The 24,464-nt window shown below is 40.9% G+C and overlaps 1 long non-coding RNA gene across 1 annotated transcript; it reads right to left on the bottom strand.

Moving 5' to 3' along the window:
• Positions 1–511: 511 nt before the first annotated feature.
• Positions 512–23,639, bottom strand: LOC104669325. Its single transcript, XR_004055083.1, has 2 exons — positions 23,234–23,639; positions 512–907 (listed from the first exon to the last, which is right to left on the bottom strand). It is a non-coding gene; the product is annotated as an uncharacterized LOC104669325 (long non-coding RNA).
• Positions 23,640–24,464: the final 825 nt, after the last annotated feature.

Raw genomic sequence — 24,464 nt, 5'->3', positions numbered from 1 at the left:
GCTTTAGTTCCCATAAATCATGGCAGAGGTACTTAAATTTTAAAAATCATCTTTCCTCATGAAGTCTAAACAATGTCTCAACACTGCCAAGAGCCATAGCTATCTACACAAGCCAGGTAAAAGGGAAGATTATGGCCAAATCAAAGGTTGTGGGTGGGGGTTGGAGAGGCGGGCACAGGTGGGTAGGGAGAAAGCCAGAAGCTGGCAGCAGTCCTCATTACACTGCAAGTTTGGACAATACTGTCTACTTTCGAGCTCCCCTCTCCCTGGATTAATACCCCCACATCTGTGCCCTCCACTTTGCCCCCCAATCCTTTGTGATCTCAGTTCATTCTAGTGCAGCCATCTCCACCCTCAGTCTGGAGTGGGGAGAGATGATGGCTATACAGTGTCATCGATCTAGTTGTGTCCTTCAAAGAACACAATGGGTAAGTGCAAAACAGGGGATTAGCATACATAAGAAATTAAAAGCCATAGACAACAAGCACATACACACAGGTACACACAGCACGCACAAGAGAAAATGCCTTTCCTTTATTATGTTCACGAAGTAAGCTGGAGGCCAAAAACACAGGACCGGGAGATTAGGTGTGTAGCAGTGAAACTCCTCATGCAGCAGGACAGCTTCTCAGACATCTTGTCTTCCAACCCAGCCTTCCAACACATCCAATTGTTTTGACAAGTGAGTCATTTTAACAAGGCCATTCCGAACAACTTCATTTGTTCAAAAGCTCTTCTGAGAAGATCTCTGCTTAACTGCGCCAAGGATCTCTCTACCAGTGATGGCTCTTCTGTGGTTGTAGAAGGACAGTCTAAATGCCTCCAGGCTAACCCATTCCAGTTGCCAAGCATTCAGAGCACCTAGTGCATACAAGACCCAGGAGCGCCCGCTGAAATCAGGGTGGATCTAGGGGAGAAATAGCACAAAGGTGAGACAGAAATAAAGGCTTCCCACAGTGAACAGTTGTGGCCTGACCCAGCACCCAGTACTCATGGTTTCTATGAATTCATATACAAGTGGAACATAAGCGACCTTCAAGTTGAATGATGAATTAAAAAATAATGATAAACCACCTAAAGGGGCAATGACAGGCATTTGATGAAACAGGCTGTTGTACTGTGAAAGGAAAATAAATCTTAGGACCCCAAAATACTAAACTAAAGGAAAAAGTCAAACTGGGAACTGCTTAGGACAAACCTGCCTCCCATTCTATTCAAAGTCACCCCTCTACTGAGATAAATACATATCTGATTGCCTCATTTGGAGAAGCTAATCAGAAACTCAGTAGAATACAACCATTCATCTCCTATCTACCTATGACCTGGAAGCCCACTCCCTACTTTGAGTTGTCCCGCCTTCACCTCAAGTTGTCCCCTTTCCAGATGGAACCAATGTACATCTTACACATATTGATTGCTGTCTCGTGTCTCCCTAAGATATGCAAAAACACATTGTGCCCCTACCACCTTGGGCATATGTCATCAGAGCCTCCTGAGACTGTGTCATGGAATACATCCTCAACCTTAACAAAATAAACTTTCTAAATTAACTGACAAAACACACACACACACACACACACACACAACCAAACACATGAAAATTAACTGAGATCTGTCTCAGATTTTCTGGGTTCACATTTTGGTAACCATAAAGGGATTCTCAATAGAGATGCCCCTGACCTTTGACAAATCTTCTGTTGGTGCTTGGTACCAGTATGAGCTAACTTTATGGCTCAAACCAATAGGACAATTTACTGAAGTCTGTGAGCACCCACTCCAGAGAATCCCTCATCTCCTCAGATTTAGTCAAGAACTAAAGTTTATTTTGCTGTACAACTCCTCCTTTTTTTTTTTTTTTTTTTTTTTTTTTTTTTTTTTTTTTTTTTGGAGTTTTACTTGCTTCCAACAAGGAAGGCAAGATTTCCTGTTTACAGGACAATGGAAGGCAGGTAACTCCTTTAATGGAGTTTGAGCTCACCCTCAGCAGGGAAGAGGAGTTGGAGGCTTTTGTTCCTGCTTCTAGGATGGTAGAAAGCAGTCTTCAGCCTCAGACTCATCCCTAGGTAAATAACTGAACTGGAGTTTTGTCTTGGCTAAAGTTTAACCACCAGCTGGTCTGAATTTTTTCTTGCCATTAGACCACTGAGTGATCATATTGTTGAGTTTTCGTTGTTGTTTCAGTCTTTCTCCCATCAGATTTGACCAGCTTTACCTTACTTGATTAAATCCAAGTGAAAATTCCAAATTATGGGTAACAAAACCTCTCTCATTTGACTAAAATTCCTCACAACTATAAAAGAGTTTAAAAAATGTGTTTGGTTTCAGTGTTTACTTCCTGTCTTAAAAAAAATAAAGAAAAGTAAATGAAACTTTTCTTCCACCCTATACCTCCTTGCCCCTTTGCCATCTACAGTACCAAAAAAATCTAAAGAAGGCTTCTAATGACTTGAACCCTTTAAAATAATTCAGAACAAAGGTGCCAGTCACCCCTTTTGGGGTGTTCTGTTTTCTTTGTTGAGTTTCAAGAGTCATAGGCAGATTTTTCTTAGGTCTGAATATCTGTTTTTCTGTATTACATGACCTGACCTCTTTGGCTTTGGGGGTACCAGACATTATCTTGTACTGTTAGAGGATTTGACCTTGATGTGTGTAATGGCGGATGAGAACTACAAAGTAGGGGTGGTTGAACACAGTTTACAGGAAATGCCCTTGGCTGTTGTTTATTTTTTCTCTCCTAGGAAGTTGTTGTTTAAGGATCCTAATTCTAGTTTGGAGATGCATTCTAAGAGGTCTTGTCTATTACTTTGTCTCCCAAAATTTATCTCGATTCGGCTTGTCTGTGTACATTTACATGAGGAACTGAACTATCTTTTTCATAGATAAATGAAAAACCGAGTTTTCTCAGCTCTGAAGAGAAAGGGCATTTTCTCCTCCTGGCTGAAAGGCGCCCCTGGGTGACCAGGGGCCTTGTGGGAGTGTCTGGGGGGTTGACCCCCATGACATACAACAACCCCACAGGAAAATCTCCAACAAAAATTAATTTTAAAAAAAGACTCATCCAGGAAACATGTATAAAGACTGATCACCCGGCATTTTGAATCCTCTCAGAAGTCTTAGACCTCTGGAGAGAGAAACAGACATGTAAGAGGGTGCACCAACCTAGTGGTGACACATTGTGGAGTGTGGCCACAAGCAGTACACATCAACCCACCACACAAAAAACCTGAGGCCACAGCTCAGTTCCCCCTCTTCAGAAAAAAAGCGAGAAATAATCTAAGAATGAGGAGAAAACAAGGAGAATGACCCCCTTTCGAACACTCCGTAGGTTTTATGACACCTCTACTTGCCAGAGTTTATGTAAAATGGAATATGGTCTTTGTACACATTTACATTAAAGAAAAAGAGCCCTAATGTTGACCTGTAAACTATGGAGTTCCTAAATTCTTTTTCTCTATTTTTCTTTTCTGCCTGCTTTAAATTTGCTATTATTTTTCTCTTCAAATAAAAACCACTGTTTAGATCCAACATGTTCATTTTGCTAGCCAGTGAATTTGTATTTATCTCATGGCTAAAGTTCTAAAGTAAAAACTATAGGCTGCATGTGTGTGTATTTAAAAGAACTTTATAATTTCTATAATTTTATGTTCAAAAGACAATTAAATCCATTTTAATGTCCCTCTAACACAGACTTTTATTCTCTGTAACTTACGATGTAAATTTTTGCTATTAGATTTTTACTCGAGTTATTTCCTTTAACATACAAGTTTAAGACTATTTAACTGACAAGTGCCTAAGATAATAAAACAGGTTGTCAAGAATTTGAAAGTCTAAGATAGCAAAAAAATAGTTTTTCATGAATTGATAGGAAGTACTTCTATTGGCATGCCTAATACATCTATATATTTATGTGTTGTATATATAATATTTCACTACTGAAAATATATAAAAGAACTCCAATTGCCTTAAGAAAATAAAACACTTGAATCAAATACTTTATCAGGAAAAAAGAAAAGACTAGTCAAATGCTCTTTCAAGTTTATATAACAAGTAAAATCTTTAATAAATTAACTTTAACATTGTTGGTAAAGTAATATTAGAAATATCTTAATAATTGCCAACATACATTGTTGTTTGCATTTATTAAACAATTTCATTCTTATCCCTGCCAAATACTATAAAGGTGTCAAAATTTGGTATAGGGGTTACAAAACTATAAACACAGCCCAAAAACAGAATGATCTTTGCTTGTGTAATTTTTTTTTTTTTTTTTTTTTTTTTTTTTTGAGATGGAGTCTTGCTCTGTCACCTAGGATGGAGTGCAGTGGTGCAATCTCGACTCACTGCAAGCTCCACCTCCCAGGTTCACACCATTCTCCTGCCTCAGCCTCCCAAGTAGCTGGGACTACAGGCGCCCACCACCATGCCTGGCTAATTTTTTGTATTTTTAGTAAAGACGGGGTTTCACCATGTTATCGAGGATGGTCTCGATCTCCTGACCTCGTGATCTGCCTGCCTTGGCCTCCCAAAGTGCTGGAATTACAGACGTGGCCACCACACCTGGCCAACTTGTATAATCTTTAATAAGATATTGATATTCGTTTAATAAAAAACTACGTCTTAAATTTAGTAAGATTACCATAACTCCTAATCTTGTGAGTTTCGATGGTCTAGTCTACAGGCAGTAAAGTTTGTTTGGGGAAGGGATTGTTATCATCTTTGTTTCAAAGCTGAACTATAAATTCCTCCCAAAGTTATTTCAGCCTACGCCCCAAAATGAACAAGGACAACTTGGAAGTTAAAAACGAGATCGAGTCAGTTATGTCAGATCTTTTTCACTGTCTCAGTTATAATTTTACAATGATAGTTCCATAACTTTAAATGATGACTATCACAGTTTTCATAAATAATCTAGGTAAATGACTTCTGTCTAATTTAAAATGTATTTAAAGGTTATGTATAAAACGAGATAAAAGAAACCAAGAAATAAGAAAGATGTGAAGAAAGCTATAAAAGTAAAGAGGTTTTTTTTTTTTTTTTTTTTTTTGGTAAGAAAGCATAAAGAGAAATAATTTTATATGAGAAAGAGTCTTGTATGGTAGATTTAGTCCTAAAGTAAAATGACTGATTGTTTAAGAAAGAGGGATGTTCAGGACAAGCCAGAAAGTCCAAACATGTCATGAACAGTCTGTGTAAGTCACAATAAGAAAATTCAGTATTTAAAAAAAGTTTTATATGATCAAGTTGTCTATTAAAGTATAATCATCTTTCTAGAAATTGGGCTTGATGTTTAAAAACACTTCTACACTAAATAATTGGTTAGAATAATGAAATTTTCTTAAGGGATTGACTTACTTTTAATAAATTATAAGAGATTTTAACTTTTTTTTAGCCCAAAGTTCAACTTTTATTGCATCTCACCATTTTCAGTTTTCTTTCTCCTTTTAAAGGACACAAAATAGTATGCTCCTCTTCAACTCATTTTCAGCTCATAAATCATTTTTCCTTGAGTTCTGTTTATTGTGGATCAATACTAACAATGTTTTCTTAAAGGTCTAAAGGAATATCTTCTTCCAACATAATATTCTGTACAGTATAGAAGGTCTTTTCTTTTACCTTTTGGTAACTGGTCTAACAGATTTTACATTTTATTGAAACAATTCCTATGCCATTATTATTAAGTTTTGGTTTGCTTAGGGAAAAACTGAGATAAAATTTTTTTTTAATTAAGGTTATTACATCCATGTATTTTTCTGTATGTACTTTTAAAGTACTTGTGACATTGAGTTACAGGACTTCGACTCCTGGGACTAAAAAGGACACCAAGTCCTGCTAAATCTTAAACACTGAGAACAATTAAAGCCTCATCTTCAGGCCCAATAGAAGATGCCAATTAAAATAAACTACATCCTGAGTCATAGGGCCAGAAAATAAAATTATTCAACTCCTCAAGGCCCAGGCACTATCACAGAAGAGGTGAATATGTGAGATTGTAAGGGCCAATTTTGAGAGATAAAATAAGTTCAGTTTCCCTATAAATTAATAATTAATGTCAAAGACACACTGATTAAAGATCAACACAGAAGCCCCTATGTCAGATTAACAAAGTTTTTTTGAAACATTAACGGACTCCTTACTAAAAGTTATAAAAGGTATATGGAAATTGTATCTTATGGTCAAGATTTAAAAAACAAATTGTTTTTTTTGAGATAGTCTTACTCTGTCACCCAGGCTGGAGTGCAGTGCCATGATAATGGCTCACTACAACCTCCACCTCCCGATTCAAGCAATTCTCCTGCCTCAGCCTTCCATTTAACTGAGATTATAGGCACTGGCCACCATGCCCAGCTAATTTTTGTATTTTCAGTAGAGACAGGGTTTCACCATGTTGGCCAGGCTGGTCTCAAACTCCTGACCTCAGGTGATACACCCGCCTCAGTCTCCCAAAGTGCTGGGATTACAGGCTTGAGTCACCACACCCGGCCACGATTAAAATTTTATAGATTGCTTATAAAATTTTTAAAAACAAGGGCTGGGTGCAGTGGCTCACACCCATAATCCCAGCACTTTGGGAGGCCAAAGTGGGCAGATCACGAGGTCAGAAGATCTAGACCATCCTGGCTAACATGGTGAAACCCCGTCTTTACTAAAAATACAAAAAATTAGCCAGGCATGGGGGCAGGCGCCTGTAGTCCCAGCTACTAGGGAGGCTGAGGCAGGAGAACGGCGTGAACCCCCGAGATGGAGCTTGCAGTGAGCCAAGATCACACCACTGCACTCCATCCTGGGCGACAGAGCAAGACTCCATCTCAAAAAAAAAAAAAAATTTTTTTTAATTGGCTTCATACTGTTTATTAGGACTTATCATTTGGAAAATTAAGAGTCCTCTCTCAAACAATGAAAGTTTTTGCCTTTTTTTGAAATCCTTGAGTTATCCCTTTGGTCAGATGAATGACTTGTTTTACAATGACCTGTGATATCAGGTGTTTTTAACCTTTGATATTTTACAAAATTTCCAAAATCAAATTATAAATTATGTCTTTTTTCTGACCCAATTAATCCTTTAAGATATTAGGTTCCCTAAAGTCCAAAAATTAATCCTTTAAGATATTGGGTTTCCCAAAAGTCCTAGTTTGACTTATTTGATATACAAATTACACAGGAAACAAGTCAAATATAAAATGATATTTGATTTTATTTGGGCTGTATTTATATAAATATGTTATTGGTATATGTTCCAAAATTATGGGAAATTCCTATAATTCTGATATGACTTAGTATACATTATCAATAATTATAATTGTTATGTTAAATTATTGTGTGCCACAGAAGTAACAAATTTCTTTGTCAATTGTATGTCAACTATGACTGACCTAAAACTTTGTCATCCACAGACAATTGTTGTCTTGCTTTGGTACTCTTTAGAAGGTGGCTTTATAAACAACTATAAAGCTCTAACAGATACTCTCGAATACAAATTTCTGATAACTTTGGAGACTGTGACATCAGAATAGAAGAAAAACATTTAAGACTCACAGAAAATGGAAATGTTTATAAATATCAAACAGAACAAGAATTAATTATATGGAGTGACCTAATAGAAAACTGAAAAAATCTTTTTGACTTTTTACTTAAAACTTTATTGCTGATCCTTTGTTTTGTTTTTTTCATAGTCAAGGAAACTTTTCTTTTGAGCTATTGACAACTTTTAACAATTTAGTATATGCCTATAAAACAAACTTTAAAACATACTTGTTTCTCTCTGATTTCTCCAGAATTTGGAAACTATTTATGAGTATTCTTAACTTTTGAAAATACAATTATTTACATAAGTACAGTAATAATCTATTTTCATTTATAACAGGACATGACTAGAGAAACTGGTTATTTCACCAAGACTTTGATGGGAATGGTGCGCTTTCCTTTAAAGAATCACACTTGACTTACGGAGCCAAAAAAGCCCCTTGGGAAAACTGGCCTCTCATACCTTGTTGACACAGTCCCTATAAAGGTCTTCAGCCAGGCTGACCTATGATGAGTAAAGAACGTCACTTTCTGACAGGCCCAGGAGCCCCAAGTTTATCTCGGAACCTCAAGAGGAGAAGAATTCATCCAACTCATAGGTATTTGATGGTACAAACACATGACTGGGCTTGGCTTTTAAAAACTCTTATCTAAGATTCTTTCTATGGAACAAAGTTCCATCAAAGCCAATTTAAAAGCCTATGTTAAAAAATTTTTTCTTACTACACTATATACAAATAATCAGGCCAATTATAATAAAAGAAATCAGTCCTAGCATGATTTGTCTTTAATAAAAATGGGAAACTAGAGAGAAAAATTGTATTTCAAAAACTATAGTACACCTGTTATTAGATTCTAGTCTTGCTTAATGTTGTTCGATTTTTACTGTTTTCTACGGTTTAAACCAAATTCTAATTTTTCTTGGCTACAAGTCTTCAAAATACTGTTTTCAATTTTTTTCTTTTCCCCCTCCACCCTTCCCAATTTAGAGTCACTGAAAACTAAGCTGTGCTTTCATAAAGCCCTATGAACTGAAACTAGACAACTTAAACTGCAGAAGAAAATAATAGCAACCTATTCACATACATAAGCCACTTTCATACCTGCCTACTAAAGTATGGACTTCAGAGTAATATAGCCTATACCAATTTCCCAAAATTGTTCTTTTGCTTTTGCTTTTGTTTTTCTCCCTTCCTCCCCCTACTTTCTCTTCACAGGACATGAGACTTCACAACCTACTAAAAATGAACTTTCCTAGTAATTCAAGACCTACCTATCTAAAAATAAGCCATCCTAGCCATGAGGGATCAGACGAAACCTGAGACCAGATTAATTGTCTCCTAAAATGTTTTCTCCAAAAGATTTTTTTTTTTTTTTTTTTTTTTTTTTTGAGATGGAGTCTCGCTCTGCTGCCCGTGCTGGAGTGCAGTGGCCGGATCTCAGCTCACTTCAGCTCACTGCAAGCTCTGCCTCCTGGGTTCACGCCATTCTCCTGCCTCAGCCTCCCGAGTAGCTGGGACTACAGGCGCCCACCACCTCGCCCGGCTAGTTTTTTGTATTTTTTAATAGAGATGGGGTTTCACCGTGTTAGCCAGGGTAGTCTCGATCTCCTGACCTCATGATCCACCCGTCTCGGCCTCCCAAAGTGCTGGGATTACAGGCTTGAGCCACCGCGCCCAGCCTCTCCAAAAGATTTTTAAAAAGGGGGAATGTGAAATGAAAATAAATCTTGGGACCCCAAAAATCACTAAATGGAAAAGCCAAACTGGGAACTGCTTAGGACAAACCTGCCTTGCCTTCTATTCAAAGTCACCCCCCTACTCACTGAGATAAATACATATCTGATTCCCTCATTTGGAGAGGCTAATCAGAAACTCAATAGAATACAATCATTTGTCTCCTATCTACCTATGACCTAGAAGCCTCCTCCACACTTTGAGTTGTCCCGCCTTCGCCTCAAGTTGTCTCACCTTTCCAGACTGAACCAGTATACATCTTATAAATATTGATTGATGTCTCATGTCTCCCTAAAATATATAAAACCACACTGTGCCCCTACCACCTTGGACACATGTCATCAGAACCTCTTGAGACTGTGTCATGGACACACATCCTCAACCGTGACAAAATAAACTTTCTAAGTTAACTGAGACCTATCTCAGATTTTTGGGGTCCACAGTACCTACCAGCAGTTTCTTGGGATGAGAAAGAAGAGAGGGAGGGGAATTTGGAGCTGGTGAGAAAGATAACCGTTGTTTGGATAACACAGACTAATTCCAGTCACTTCAACTTTTGTGACTTGGTTTTTCCTAACAGACGTGGAGTTAACGTCCAACACCTTCTGAAGATGGAAAACACTCAGTTTAGAATGTGCTTTCCCATGTTATATTTCCCTTTAAGTAAGCATTTTACTTTAACATTTCTCAATCTTCAGCCTCTCTTCCTTCCTATCACTTCCTTGTGGTCTTCAGCCAGGCTGGAAAACTTGGTTTTCCTCGGATATGTCCCTGTATTTTCCAGCCTTCACCCCACTGTTCATCTGTCACTTCTATCTACTGTGCTGACACCTAACTGCACTCTTCAGATCCTATCCATCCTGTAAGGCTCCTCCCCAAGTGCCAGCTCCCTTATCTGTGTTCCACACACACTTACTAAGTTCCTCCTCCCACTGAGGACGTTGGCACTCTCTGCTCTCAGGCCCTGTATCACACGTTGCTACATGTCATTAGTAGTCCTTGTTTGTTAGAGAGACAGCCAGAGTAGTAAAAAGAAGCTGTTCTGAGAATCATTTACCCAAGGCTCTAATCCTAACTCTGCTTGGACGTGAGACATATTGAGGAAGTCATATTTTCACACTGCTCTCAGCTTCTTTTTGCTGTGTGTGTGTGTGTGTGTGTGTGTGTGTGTGTGTGTGACAGAGAGAGAGGGGAGGGAGGGAAGAAGGGGAAGATGGGGGGTGAGAGGGAGAGGGAGGAGAGAGGGAGGCTTGAGGTGAGATTCAAAAAGTTTTTCCTGGTTCTAATAATCGAGAAATACTTCCTTCTCAACACTTTCTCCCACCACAGGATTGTGAGTCCCTTTACAATAAAGGCTGCATCATTTTCATCTGAGTTCCCACAGCAAACAAGGCTTGCACTTAGACCACTTAGACCCTCAATACATTTATCCAACAAATATCTTGTTTTATCCTCATGGTGCCCTGAGACAGTGACTCCAGCCACAGATGTAAGCCTTGGGAGGTACAAGGTGGCCCGCCAGGACCACACAGTTAAGAACAAGCCAAAGAAAGGTTAATTAGAGGGGAATGTCCAGGGAATGCCCAAGGACTACTTAATGCAAGTACTCCCATAGAGGGCCCTATCAGCCCTACGGGTCTAGAGCAGCGGTTCTCCACTAGGGGTTATCTTGCCCTCCAGAGGACATTCAGCAATGCCTGAACATTTTTGGTTGTCACAAACGCGAGGGAGGGTGCAACTGGCATCTAGCAGATAGAGGCCATAGAGGCTGCTTAACATCCTACAATGCACAGAACCCCACAACAAAGAGTTAACCAGCCCCAAAATGTCAACGGGGCTACGGTTGAGAAGCTCTGCTCTATATATCCTCACTACATATCATACACCTTCTCTCCTCTCCCATCTTTCCTTAATCCCATTTACCCCTTCTTTTCCCAGGATAAGCAACAGATTCTAGATGATATTACTGGAATATGGGAGCTGTGGTATGACACATGTGAACACTCAAACTTACTTCCTTGTCATGAAGGCATAAAATTCAGTCAAGATTTCATAAAATCTCCTTACATCTTTTGAATCTCCCCAGCTTTTGAGGGGGAAGACTTTCCTGATTGTTTTCTACCAATTTTGTATACCATGGGGTGAGGTTGGGTGGGCAAGAGGAAGGAACAAGGGTGCCTACCCCTCCTAAGAAATATTAGAAATACAGAGCATCATTTGACGAAAACCGATCTATGCCACTCTTCAAAGTTACAGAACAGACTAGGTGGTGAATACCCGCTCTACAAGAAAAGGAGAGAGCATTTAAGAATCAGTTTAGGCCAGGTGCAGTGGCTCATCTCTATAATTCCAACACTTTGGGAGGCCAACATAGGAGGATTGCTTGAGTCCAGTAGTTCAAAACTAGCCTGGGTAACATAGTGAGACCCTATCTAAAAAAATAAAAACCCACTAAAACAAACAAATTAGCTAGGCATGGTGGTGTGGGCTTATAGTCTCACCTACTTGGGAGGTTGAGGTGGGAGAATCATTTGAGCCCAGGAGTTGGAGGCTGCAGTGAGCTATGATTGCAACAATGCACTCTAGTCTGGGTGACAGAGCAAGACCCCATCTCAAAAAAAAAAAGAAAAAAGAATCAGTTTACAGATTTACAGATTGCCTGTCAACAGATACGAGAGAGACATTCATTAAGAGCTCAGGTGTTCAGAGTTGCTGCCAAAAGAAAGAAAATGAAGTAAGAGAAGACAGCAGCCATTAGCAGATCCAATTTAGAAAAGCTGTTGGCACATAACGTTTCAGGAACACAATGTGTGAAGGACTCCTATATCACAGTAAGTTGAAGTCAAGATCATACCCAGGGCCGCTAACATGATACCTCTCTTGGCCATTCTAAGAGTGCACCAACTCACTTGCTTTAGGATTTTCCCCACGTAACTAAAATAGGCTTCCTTCCTCCTCTTCTTTCTCCACCTCCTCTTCTTCCCAGTGGCTGAGTTGGCCCACTCATACTTCTTTTTGACTGGGAAATAAAGCTCAGTCTTGTTCTTAGGGAATCTTAGGTCATTTAAGCAAATGAAATACATGCTGAAAGCTCAATCCTTAGGCCACTAGCTCAGAGCACTGGCTGTATGCAAGTGTGTGCTCCGAAAAGGTTTTATAGGGAGGGCTTGAAGGTATGCTTTCCTAATTAAATTAGTGATCACACCTGCAAAGATGAAGGCTCTCAGAATCCATAATAGATATTAGGTGTAGACCGGCACAGTGGCTCACACCTGTAATCCCAGCATTTTGGGAGGCCGAGGTGGGAGGATCACTTGACTCCAGGAGTTTGAGACCAGCCTGGGCAACGTGGTGAAACCCTGTCTCTACAAAAAATAAAAATAAAAAATTGTCAGGCATGGGGGTACATGCCTGTGGTCCCAGTTACTTGGGAGGCTGAGGTGGGAGGATCACCTGAGCCCAGGAGATGGAGGCTGCAGTGAGCCATGATCATGCCACTGTACTCCATTCTGGGTGACAGAGTGAGACCCTGTTTCAAAAAAAAAAATAGCGAGATTAGGTATAGACTCCAAACGAGAGAGGCTACTTTGATGCAATGGCCATTAATTTACCAGGCAACAGTCATTTCAGAAGTTCTTCTTTTATTGTACCTAACTCAAGGTGTTTTTATTACATGATTCTTAGCCGCTAAGATTTATATTCAAAAGACTTGGAGTGAAACCTGGAAGATAGATTTTTCTAAAGCATGCCAGGTGAATCTAATGACCAACCAGATACGGAATTTATTGATCTATGAAACCTTCCTGAAACAACTACACAAGCTTTGGGTTGGAGTGGAGGAGGCATCTATGCACAGACATTGCACTTATGCCTTGTATTTGTATTTGCATCAGGAGAAAAACGCATCCTCTGAAAGGCAAGCATGTACCTGGTTATGCAACAGCAATTAGGAACTCGGGTGACAGCATGAACAAGAATGCCAGGAAGTCACTGTATCTACAAGACTGAACTTTGAGAAATCGTAGATAGGCCGTGAACTTCCTGCAATTAGTATATAAGCTCAGCTACAAGGAAGTGACCAGCCTGACACGAACGAACAGATAAGAGGACACCAGAGAACCAGGGTGTCAAAGGAGAGAAAAACCAGATCAGAACAGACACTCTTTCCCCTGCCACTGGTTATAAGTTGCACCCAAGCCCTGGTGAAAGGGAACGACAGATAATAATAGTGCTGTCAACTTAGGAGCCCTAACTATGTCCCAGACGCCACATTAACATTCTTTATCCCATTTAATTACCAGAGCAATGCTATGAGGTAAGATATTAGCATTACTCCACTTAACAGAGAAGGACACTGAGGTTCAGAGGGCTTAAGTGACTTGTACAGGGTCATATACAGTGTCTGAGTGGCAGAGCGAGCCCTGGAGCCTTTGCTTTCTAGCTCACATTCTACCTCCTTCCAAAACTGAACACCAGAGCCCCACAATGTTTGCAGTTACACATGTGCTCTACATAATTGCTACATGTATCAATTCATTGCTACATGTATTCAAATGTAACTTATTTATAGCGTAGGTTGAATTCTTCTGAATTATTTGATACTCTGCGAAGTCCTGAATTTAAAACCCTGAAAAAAAATTTGAATAGTGCCTGAGTTAACAACGACAACAAAAACTAAACAGAATACCTCTATGTACTGGAAAGGAGCAAGTATGAAAGGAAAAAGTAGTTCCTTGTTGCCTGGTTGTCAAAACCATGCCCCCACCCCACCCCCAACTCTTACTCTCAAGTCACCAGTCTCACCTTTTAACTCTCTATTTTAAAATGCCATATATGGCCGGGTGTGGTGGGTCACGCCTGTAATCCCTTGGGAGGCCAAGGCGGGCGGGTCACTTGAGGTCAGGAGTTCAATATCAGCCCGGCACTTTGGGAGGCGGAGACGGGCAGATCACAAGGTCAGGAGATTGAGACCATCCCGGCTAACACGGTGAAACCCCGTCTCTACTAAAAGAAAAATACAAAAAACTAGCCGGGCGTGGTGGTGGGCACCTGTAGTCCCAGCTACTCGGGAGGCTGAGGCAGGAGAATGGCATAAACCCGGGAGGCGGAGCTTGCAGTGAGCTGAGATCTGGCCACTGCACTCCAGCCTGGGCGACAGAGCGAGACTCCGTCTCAAAAAAAAAAAAAAAAAAAAGTCAGCCCGGCCAACATGGTGAAACCCCGTCTCTACTAAAAATACAAAAATTAGTCAGGTGTGGTGGCGGGTGTCTGTAATCCCAGCTACTCAGGAGGCTAAGGCAGGAGAATCGCTTGAACCCTGGGAGGTGGAGGTTGCAGTGAGCGGGATCACACCACTGCACTCCAGCCTGGGCAACAGAGTGAGATTCTGCCACAAAACAAAACAAAACAAAACAAAACAAAATGCCATATATACACAGAGCATGTATGATAGAGTAAATCAGAAGGTTTTTCGTTTTGCTTTGTTTTTGTTGTTTTTTTCTCATTATTTTAAACAAATTCAAGTCACTTTAACACAGAGTGAATCAGAAGTTTTAATGCAAATTAGTAAATACAAATTGGCAGATAACAATCAAGGCTCCATAGGATGGCACTCTTCACGTGGAACAGGGAAATGGGACGTAAACCAGGGCTGTATGTCAGGAGGATGCTGGAGAGCACTCGGGGAATGGGAAGAAGAAATGTGATGTTGCAGTGAGGGTGTAGCATAGAGGGCATTCACTCATTCAAATATATTCAAGAAGGCCAGGTGCAGTGGCTTATGCTTCTAATCCCAGCATTTTGGGAGGCCAAGGCAGGAGGATTGGTTGAGCCCGAGTTTGAGATCAGCCTGAGCAACATAGGAAACCCTGTCTCTACAAAAAAATTAAAATAAATAAATAAATAAATAAATAAATAAATAAGCCAAGCATGGTGGCACATGCCTGTAGTCCTGTATAGTCCTAGCTACTCAGGAGGCTAAGGTAGGAGAGTTGTTTGAGCCCAGGAGTTTGAGGCTGCAGTGAGTTGTGATCGCACCACTGCACTCCAGTCTGACAGAGCTAGACTCTGTCTCTTATTTTAAACACACATACACGCGCACACACACACACACACACACACACAGAGGAAATTTTGATCCCCTACTAAGTGCAAGGCCCAGGGCTATACATGTAAATGGTAATAAATCACCAACAGGAATCATAAAACTCACATAGAGGAAAATCACAGGGTGATCAGAGACTCACAGGCATCAATTAGAAATCTCAGTCTGCTAAAAAGGACATGCCACAAATTATCTGCTTCTAGTAACTCCCTATTCTGAAGATAAAAGCAGCAATTGCACTAATAGCAATGCTAGCTTGTATTTACCGAGTGCTTACTGCCCACATTAAATTACACAAAGCACTTTATAGATGTCACCTCACTTCACACTTGGAGGTGGGTTTTTCTCATCTTTATTAAAGGTGAGGAAACTGAGGCTTATGCAAATGAGCTAATTTGTTCAAGGTCATAGACAGACCTAGGACTTGAACTCCAGTGTATGACACCAAAATTCCCCTCAATATTTCCCCAAGTTTGGTTGGCTCCCTGCCCACCTGTGGCAGAATCTCCTCAGCTGCTTATTAAAATTCAGATCTCTAAGCCTCTGGTGCAGGTACCTAAAGTTTGGGTACCACTGTGCCACCACTGCCTCCTAAGTACAGGGAGGATGCTACTCTGAACTGAATCCTATTCAGTTCAGGAGAGCTAAGTAGAGACTTGGAAAGGATGAGAACACTAAGAGAAAGTGACATTATGAGGAGATAAGCAAAGTCAGACTGAGACATTGAGACACTGGACCTCAAAAAGATCGGTGAAATCAGAGTTGGAATTTTATGGACAGAAACCCTAAAGACATGTCAACTTGAGAAAAGTAGGAGGCTCCTTTCTACCTGGCCCTGACCGTGGCCCCCCAACTTGATTACAATTCACTTCAAGCTGGTCCTACCTTGGTGGCATATCAACTCCAAAGGACAAGTCAAGCTCATAAATAGGGATAATGAGGAAAACGAAGATGGGACAGTTGGGAGATGGTTGGCATACAGGGCATGGAGCGAGTCTGGGCAGTGGTTCAGGACTAAGAGTGAGTGAGCTGTTGTTTGTTTGTTTGTTTTGTTTTGAGACGGAGTCTCGCTCTATCACCCAGGCTGGAGTGTAGTGGCACGATCTCGGCTCACTGCAACCTCCGCCTCCAGGGTTCAAGTGATTCTCCTGCCTCAGCCTCCTGAGTAGCTGGGATTACAGGCATGCAACACCATGCCCAGCTAATTTTTGTATTTTTAGCAGAGACTGGGTTTCACCATGTTGGCCAGGCTGGTCTGGAACTCCTGACCTCGTGATTCGCCCACTCGGCCTCCCAAAGTGCTGGGATTACAGATGAGTGAGCTGTTTTTATGTAGATAGATCTTCTGGGCATGAGGGAGGCCTAATGAGGCAAATGTCCCAGGTAGGTGCAGACATTGTGGCATATTACAGAGGGGATTCAGGCATTGGATGGGATATTGGGTTCCATGACCTCTGGGATCTCCTAGATTGAAATTTTCCCCTATATAATTTCTTCAGGGTTCAGGTTGTCAGATTTGGATATAAGCCTGGCTCATATTATTTATACCTCTAGATTTTCTGAAGAATTAATCCAGTTGATTGGAAAAAGTCAGAGGGTCATGTTGTGCATTTTAATTCAGGATCTTAACCCTAGCAGATGGATACTGCTGCAGCTTACCAGTTGAAAAACTGAGAAACTTTAGATAAATGGCAGGAGGAAAGCGGTTTGGGGGAGCAGATTATCCATCACCCTAAATATGATATTGCACTCTTCCTGGAATGTCAATTCTGCAGATACTGACCCAATGTGAATGCTAGATGAAACTAGTACTAACTAGTACTAGGTATTAGATATTGTTGTAGTAGTTGTAGTATCTAGTACTATTTATTATTATCATATCTTGTACTAGTTACTAGATATTGTTGGGTTTGGAAGAAAACCATTCCAATTCCTTTCTTTCCTCCAGCTGACAAAGTAGCAAAGTACTTGGAATTGGAATGGTTTTCTTTTCTTCCAGTCCCAAGAATATTCCTCTTTAACCTCTATTCTAAGCTTTTAGGAGAAAAAGGGGACAGAGAAAAGGAAGCCATCATCCCAATATTTAGAAACGGGAAAGGAACAGAAGTTCTGGGGTTACCCAGAGAAGATCTAGGGTATTGCTCTCCCTCACTTTTCCTTACCTTACCTCCTGAACTTTGTCTCATGAAATGCAATCTCTTTTTTTTTTTTTTTTTTGAGACAGAGTCTCACTCTGTCATCCAGGGTCCAATATTGGCTCACCCGGGAACCTCTGCCTCCTGAGTTCAAGCAATTCTCCTGCCCCAGCCTCCCGGCTCTATCTCTTAATTGAATGTGCATGCTGGGTAGTGGGAACTACCCATTACATGACCCAAACCAGATATTTTGAGTTCTGGTCTCAGCTCTACCACTGCCTCACTTTGATCTAGTTAGTCAGCCACTCTTCCTGGGACTCGGTTTATCCATCTAAAAAGGAGGATGTTTGAAATGACCAAACATATCCTCCTTTATGTATATCATCATACTTAAACATGATGTTTAAGTAACAACATTCTAGTCCTTAGAATCTTGCTACTTCAAGTGTGGTCTCAGAACCAGCAGCATCAGCATCAATTGGGAGCTTATTAGAAAAGCAGAATTTCAGGACCGGGACGTACTAAATCAAACTCTGCATTTTGACAAGATCCCTAAGTGATTTTTTTGTTTGTTTGGTTTTGGTTTTTTTGAGACGGAGTCTTGCTCTGTCACCAGGCTGGAAAGGAGTGGCACCATCTCGGCTCACTGCAACCTCCGCCTCCCAGGTTCAAGCGATTCTCCTGCCTCAGCCTCCTGAGTAGCTGGGACTACAGGCACCTGCCACCATGTCCGGCTAATTTTTGTATTTTTAGTAGAGATGGAGTTTCACCATGTTGGCCAGGATGGTCTCGATCTCTTGACCTCATAATCCACCCACCTCAGCCTCCCAAAGTGCTGGGATTACGGCATGAGCCATTGCACCTGGCCCCCTAAGTGATTCTTCTGCACTTTAAAGCTTGAGACATCCTGCCTTAAGACACCATCAATCCATGAATAGATTGTGATATGTCTTTTTGTTTTCCCTCTCATGGGTTCCTATCACACTCTCAAACTTTCTAGCTCTAGGACTGCTTCCAATGGCCAGAATTGCTTGAGATTTAGTGATTATCTGGTTTGGGGCTTAAGGAAAGGCCATATGGCCCTTAAAATGGAACAATACATCTACACTCATCCATTTACTAATTAACTTGCTAATTAATTCACCTACTCTACTCCAGAAATACCTATTGGGTACCAGGCACAGCTTGAGGGGTTGTAGATACGAGGATGAGCTGGGCACAGCCCCTGTCCTAGAGAGTTTAGGGATATACCTGAACAGCCAACTCCAACCAAGCATGATAAACACTTCTGTAATTACTAAAAAGATGCATTCCCTTTCAATGTTTATAGTCAGAAACTACGTCATAGTAAGCAGGAATAATTCTGGAAGCAGTTCCAGGTTGTCCGCCTCCACCCTCTGATTCTATCTTTCCTGTGGCCTTACATCTGTGGCTTGTCTGCCCACACAGGCGGATGAGTTATTGGTACAGTCCCTGTCTGGTGACTCACAGGATACTGACGGTAATGGCTTGCTACAATTCTTCTCCATTCCATAACAATCAGGAATTGTGGTGTGATCTTTCCATTAGCTCAGGAGTCCTTAACTTGGGGCCCATAGAAGAAAGGTTACTTCCAGGGGTGGAGGTGAAGAGGTGGCTCATGTGCAAACTGTTCTGTGTATGTGCTAAATATATTTGTCTCAAGAGAAAAAGTCCACAGGTGTTCTTTGTTTTGTTTTGTTTTGTTTTGTTTTGAGACAGAGTCTCGCTCTGTTGCCCAGGCTGCAGTGCTGTGGCACGATTTCAGCTCACTGCAACCTCTGCCTCCTGGGTTCAAGCAATTCTCCTGCCTCAGCCTCCCAAGTAACTGGGACTACAGGTGGGCACCACCATGCCCAACTAATTTTTGTAATTTTAGTAGAAATGGGGTTTCACTATGTTGGCCAGGGTGCTCTTGAACACCTGACCTCATGTTCCACCCACCTAGGCCTCCCAAAGTGCTGGGATTACAGGCGTGAGCCACTGTGCCCGGCCGGAAGTCCACATGTTTTGATTAAAGGATGATGAAACCTAAAATTGAGAAGCAGTACCTTGCTACTCTCCTCTTGCTACCGACACCCTTGTAGTAGAAGCTCCTTCCTTCTCTTCCTCCTCTATCTCCTCCCCTCTTCAGCTGACATCTCCCAACTCCCTCTGTGCTTAGCTTGATTAGTTAAAAGGAGCTCTGTCTGTGGTATCACAGTCATTCCTGTCCCCAAGTCAACACCATCACAGGTGAGCACAGCTGGACCACAGGAACGATGGGGAAAAGAAGTCTCTAGAACTCAAAGCCAAGTCATTAGCAATTGGCTGGCTAGTCTTCTGTCTTTAAGAGTTAGAGGTGAGAAGATGAACTTTAAAAATCACTTTTTGGGCTTTCAGGATGGTTTAGGGTAGTGATCCCAGCCATGAAAACTCCCTATCCTTTGTCCTGTGAGATGTCTATATTGTCAGGTCGGGGGTTAGGGGAGAGAAGGGACTCTACAGGTGGGTAAAAGTCATCAATGACATCAGAGAGGCAACTGTCAGGTCTCTTTATACTTAAATAATGTTTAGGCTTCAGAAACCATGAAAAGTACATATGCTATTTCTGATATATCATTCTTAGTTCAAATCCAGGCTCATGCAGTAAAGAGGAGGAGGTATGTTTTGGATATTTTCTAAGGCAGAGTTCCAAATCATTTCTATATGGCTGTAAGTACATAATGAGGTTATTTTGCAAGATATATTTGCCTTTCTACTTCTGCTCTGTGATAATATGGGATTATAAAATAAATTTATAAAATGCCCTTAGAATATGCTGTGTGACTATTGTTGTTGTTGTTGTTGTTTTCCTAGCCATCCTGTTTCTGTCTTGCCAGACTCATGCTGAAAGAGTCGTCTTCCTTGGATGCAGAGCCCCTGGTAAAGGGAGGGAGGGCAGGGCAGCCCAGAAACATTCTGGGAAAGTTGAATGGGAATAAATATTTGTGGTGGAAAATTCAGGGTTGATTTTCGTGGATCATCAAGAGTAGACCCTCTGCAGCCACTGGTAACTACAGAAGGGTTTTTGGAACAGCAGCTTTTGTTCAGTGTGAACACACAGTGTGCAGGCCTGGCCCCAGGGGAGAAACAAACACAGCTCTGAGATCTACTTCCGGGGCAGGAGATGAGACTGAGGTTAATGTTGTACAACGACTAATTTGCAATGCAGAAAATCTACCAATGGGGATGGATTTATAGTCTCACATTTTATGACCCATAGGTTCATAGACCGTTTCATATTCATTTATCAAGCAAGGGTTTATTAAGCACTTCATCTCTTAGGCACTATGCTAGGAGGTGCCAGAGTTACGTTTACATCAAAAAACAGAAAAGACAGCTTCCAGCCCTCATGGCTCATACAAACAAGTCAGAGAGATGGACAATAGGCTCAAGGGCATTTAGTGCTGTAATGGGGGCAGCACTTCCAGGATGCTGTATGAGAGGAGGAAAAGCCAATTCTGATTTAGGAGATTATGGAAGATTTCTTGGAGGAAGTGATGTTGAGACTGAGAGCAGAGGGATGAGCAGAAGTTAGCTAGGTCATAGGAGTGAGGGGTGGGGTGGCAGGGAGAATTTCAGGCAGAGAACAGGATGCACCTTCTCCAGCATATATGGATATATTTGACATCTAATTATTTTTGTTTTTAGAATTACCTGTTCAGTGTTTACAATCTCCTAGCACATCTATGCTAAACAGAGCTAAGAAGTACCCTGGACCAGGGTTTTCAAAAATATCTGCTGGTTCTTCAGTTCTGGAAGGTTTGCAAAATTCTGACGTGACTTTTATTTCTAAGTGCTATTTAATTTTTTAAAGCAAAAAATTTTATTTTAGGACAGTTTTAGATTGCTATTTAATTTTTAAGTTTAAATTTCAAGCCGAGTGTGGTGGCTCACACCTGTAATCCCAGCACTTTGGGAGGCTGAGGTGGGCAGATCACGAGGTCAGGAGCTTGAGACCAGCCTGACCAACATGATCAAGCCCCGTTTCTACTAAAAATACAAAAATTAGCCACTCAGGAGGCTGAGGCAGGAGACTCGCTTGAACCCTGGAGGCGGAGGTTGCAGTGAGCCAAGATTGTGTCACTGTACTCCAGCCTGGGCGACACAGCGAGACTCTGTCTCAAAATAAATAAATAAACAAATAAAATAAATAAATTTCAAACTAATTTCAAAGTTACAGAAAAGTTGTGAGGATAGTACAAAAGAAAATCCCCTCAAAAGTCCCATATATTTTTAACGACTTTACCAGTTGTTAGTATTTTGCATCATTTGTTTTAATCATTTATATGTCTACCAATATATATCCATACCCTCCTTCCACCTCCTCATCTCCTTATTATTATTTTTATTATTCTTGCCAAACAGTTTGAGACATCATTTTACTCCTAAATATTTTAGCAGATATATGCTAGAAACAAGGACATTATCTTGCAGAATCCCAGTAAAATGATCAAGTTCAGAAAAACTAACATTGATACTATCCTACTATCTAACATCGAGTCTATATTTGAATTTCACCAATTATCCCAATAATGTCCTTTACATTTTTCTGGTTGGATATCCAGTCCAGAATCACACATTGCCTTTAACTGTGATGTGCCTCAGCCTCTTTGTCTTTCACACCATTGATATTTTTGAAAAATACAGGTCAATTGTTTTGTAGGATGCCCCTTAATGTGAGTTTGTTTGATGTTTCTTCATGATTAGATTCCATTTATGTATTTTTAGCAGGTCAATGACACATGTCTTTTCCAGGAGATCACATCAGGAGGCTCATGGTGTCTGTGTGTCTCATGATTGGGGATATAAACTTGTTTTATTTTTAGTATATTTTAAACTGTAACAAAAACATGCATCTCTAAATGTGTTTCTACTCAAATTTTGTCACAGAGAACGTTCATAATGAGCTAATCTGCTCTAGGTTACCTCGATTGAATACAGACCTCAGCATTCTGTCTCTCCTGCCAGCTTTGCATATACCTGAAATTTGCTCAAGTGTGTCATTGGTTAATAAGGTTGTAACTGCACATTGGCCTAGAAATGCTGACTGTAAAGTTGTACGGGTAACAAATTACTGCGTAGTTATACAAACCAGAATTTCCTCGACACTGTGCAATAAAAACAACATACAAAAGTAAACTGGAATCCTGAGGCTAATAGTGAGCCCCATTGAAAGATTTGGGTTCATCAAGAGAACATCAATGCCTAATTTTACACTAATTTGGACTTAAACAAGAAATTAATAAAATACCCTTTGCGTATGTTGTATATGTGTTTTATATGTTGGGTTCCTATATAAGATGTTGATTAAAATCAGGATCTCTTACTTTGGCCATTTGGAAACCACATTGTATCCCACCATAGCTCCCACCCACTGTACAATTTCTGCAACCCTCTCAGTCTGCAAGCCTTGATGTTTCTTTTCCTGGAACCTGGGATTTTGCCCTAATTTTTAACACCCACAAGGGCTCAGGGAGCGCACACATGTAATTTACCAATAGGTTTTGGGGTGTGGTCCCTGGATACTCCAAAGTGCACATAGTTCGAGATTTCTTTCTTTCCTTTTTGAAGTTCAGTTCTGCTTATGTTTAAACATGCCAATACAAACATTAGGAATACAGCCATACCCTATGCAATAACCTACTTAGCCACTGACCGACATCTCCACAAATGACCCAACCAGAGGTCAGTCCTACCTTATTCCAGAGCTTTTATTCCACGAATGAGGACACTGAGATCCAGACAGGTGGATCTCCTCCTTCTGAAGGACAGCTGCTAATGGTAGTCAGATGCAGCCCAGCTCTGCTGGTGCCAGGGCTTGGGGTGGTTTTCTGATGTCAAAGGCAGTCCCTCAGGAGGTGACAAAGCCACTTTCCTTTCTCTTGGCAAGTGTGGGTGGCTGGCAGCTGAAGCAGGCCTTGGGCAAGGTCCTTCAGTCTGGTTTACTCATCTCAAACTCACACAGAGTTGAAGCCCAGCCAGGTCCTTGGAGGCCTCTAGATTTCCTAGTAGATTTTGTAATAGAAGATGTCCTAACAGAAACACAGGACTGAATAAATGTAGATACCTTAGAAAGTCATTTATTTAAAAAAAATAGCTGGGCATAGTATCATACACCTGTAGTCCTAGCTGCTCGGGAGGTTGAGGCTGGAGGATTGCTTGAGCCCAGGAGTTTGAGGTTGCAGTGAGCTGTGATTTCACCATTGCACTCCAGCCTGGGTGACAGAGGGATAATTTGTCTCCAGAAAAAGAAAAAAGAAAAAAAAAAGAAAGAAAAGAAAGTCATTTGTAGTATATTTTCTTTGGGAAAACTCATTCTAAGTTCAAAAACAATTTTCCAAGCTCAACCAATGTGTCAGTAAATTGGAGACTACTTCAAACTCACTTCATTCCATTGAACCAATATGGATTTCATATTTATATATGCAAAGTAGTATAATAGGTATTTGGTGGATGCCCAAAGGATGGTCCCATGCTCAAGTCATCTGCAATAATCCTGGAGAGATGACACACAGATATATTAAAAACTTAATAATCATATAAGGTCATGTCTGATGACATGCTCGGATGAGTGGAAGAGAAAATAGGCTATTGGAGATTGGAGGTGGTCAGACGTGGTTGAACGCTGCGGCTCCTAAGTCAAATGACCTGCGTGAAACCGCAGTTGCTCCACTTCCTAGTCGTGTGGCAAGTTTGCTAAAAGTTCTCTAAGGCGCTGAGAACAGCTCTGGGCATTTTTGGTGCCTCCAAAATGTTAGCCATTATTATTATCTCTCAGTCTGTGCTTGAACCACCACTTCAAAAATGGGCAGGGTGTGAGTAGAGAGGCGGGAGTGGGTTTTGGAGCAGGGTGACCGAATCATAATGAATTGTCCTCGCAAAAAGCTCCACCAACTACTTTTCTAACTTTGTTGGCAGCTACCAAGT

Source organism: Rhinopithecus roxellana, chromosome 19 (assembly GCF_007565055.1).
Source record: "Rhinopithecus roxellana isolate Shanxi Qingling chromosome 19, ASM756505v1, whole genome shotgun sequence".
Classification (NCBI taxonomy): Eukaryota; Metazoa; Chordata; class Mammalia; order Primates; family Cercopithecidae; genus Rhinopithecus; species Rhinopithecus roxellana.
Note: the sequence above shows the minus strand (reverse complement) of the source record. Positions and strands in the feature narration are given on the sequence as shown.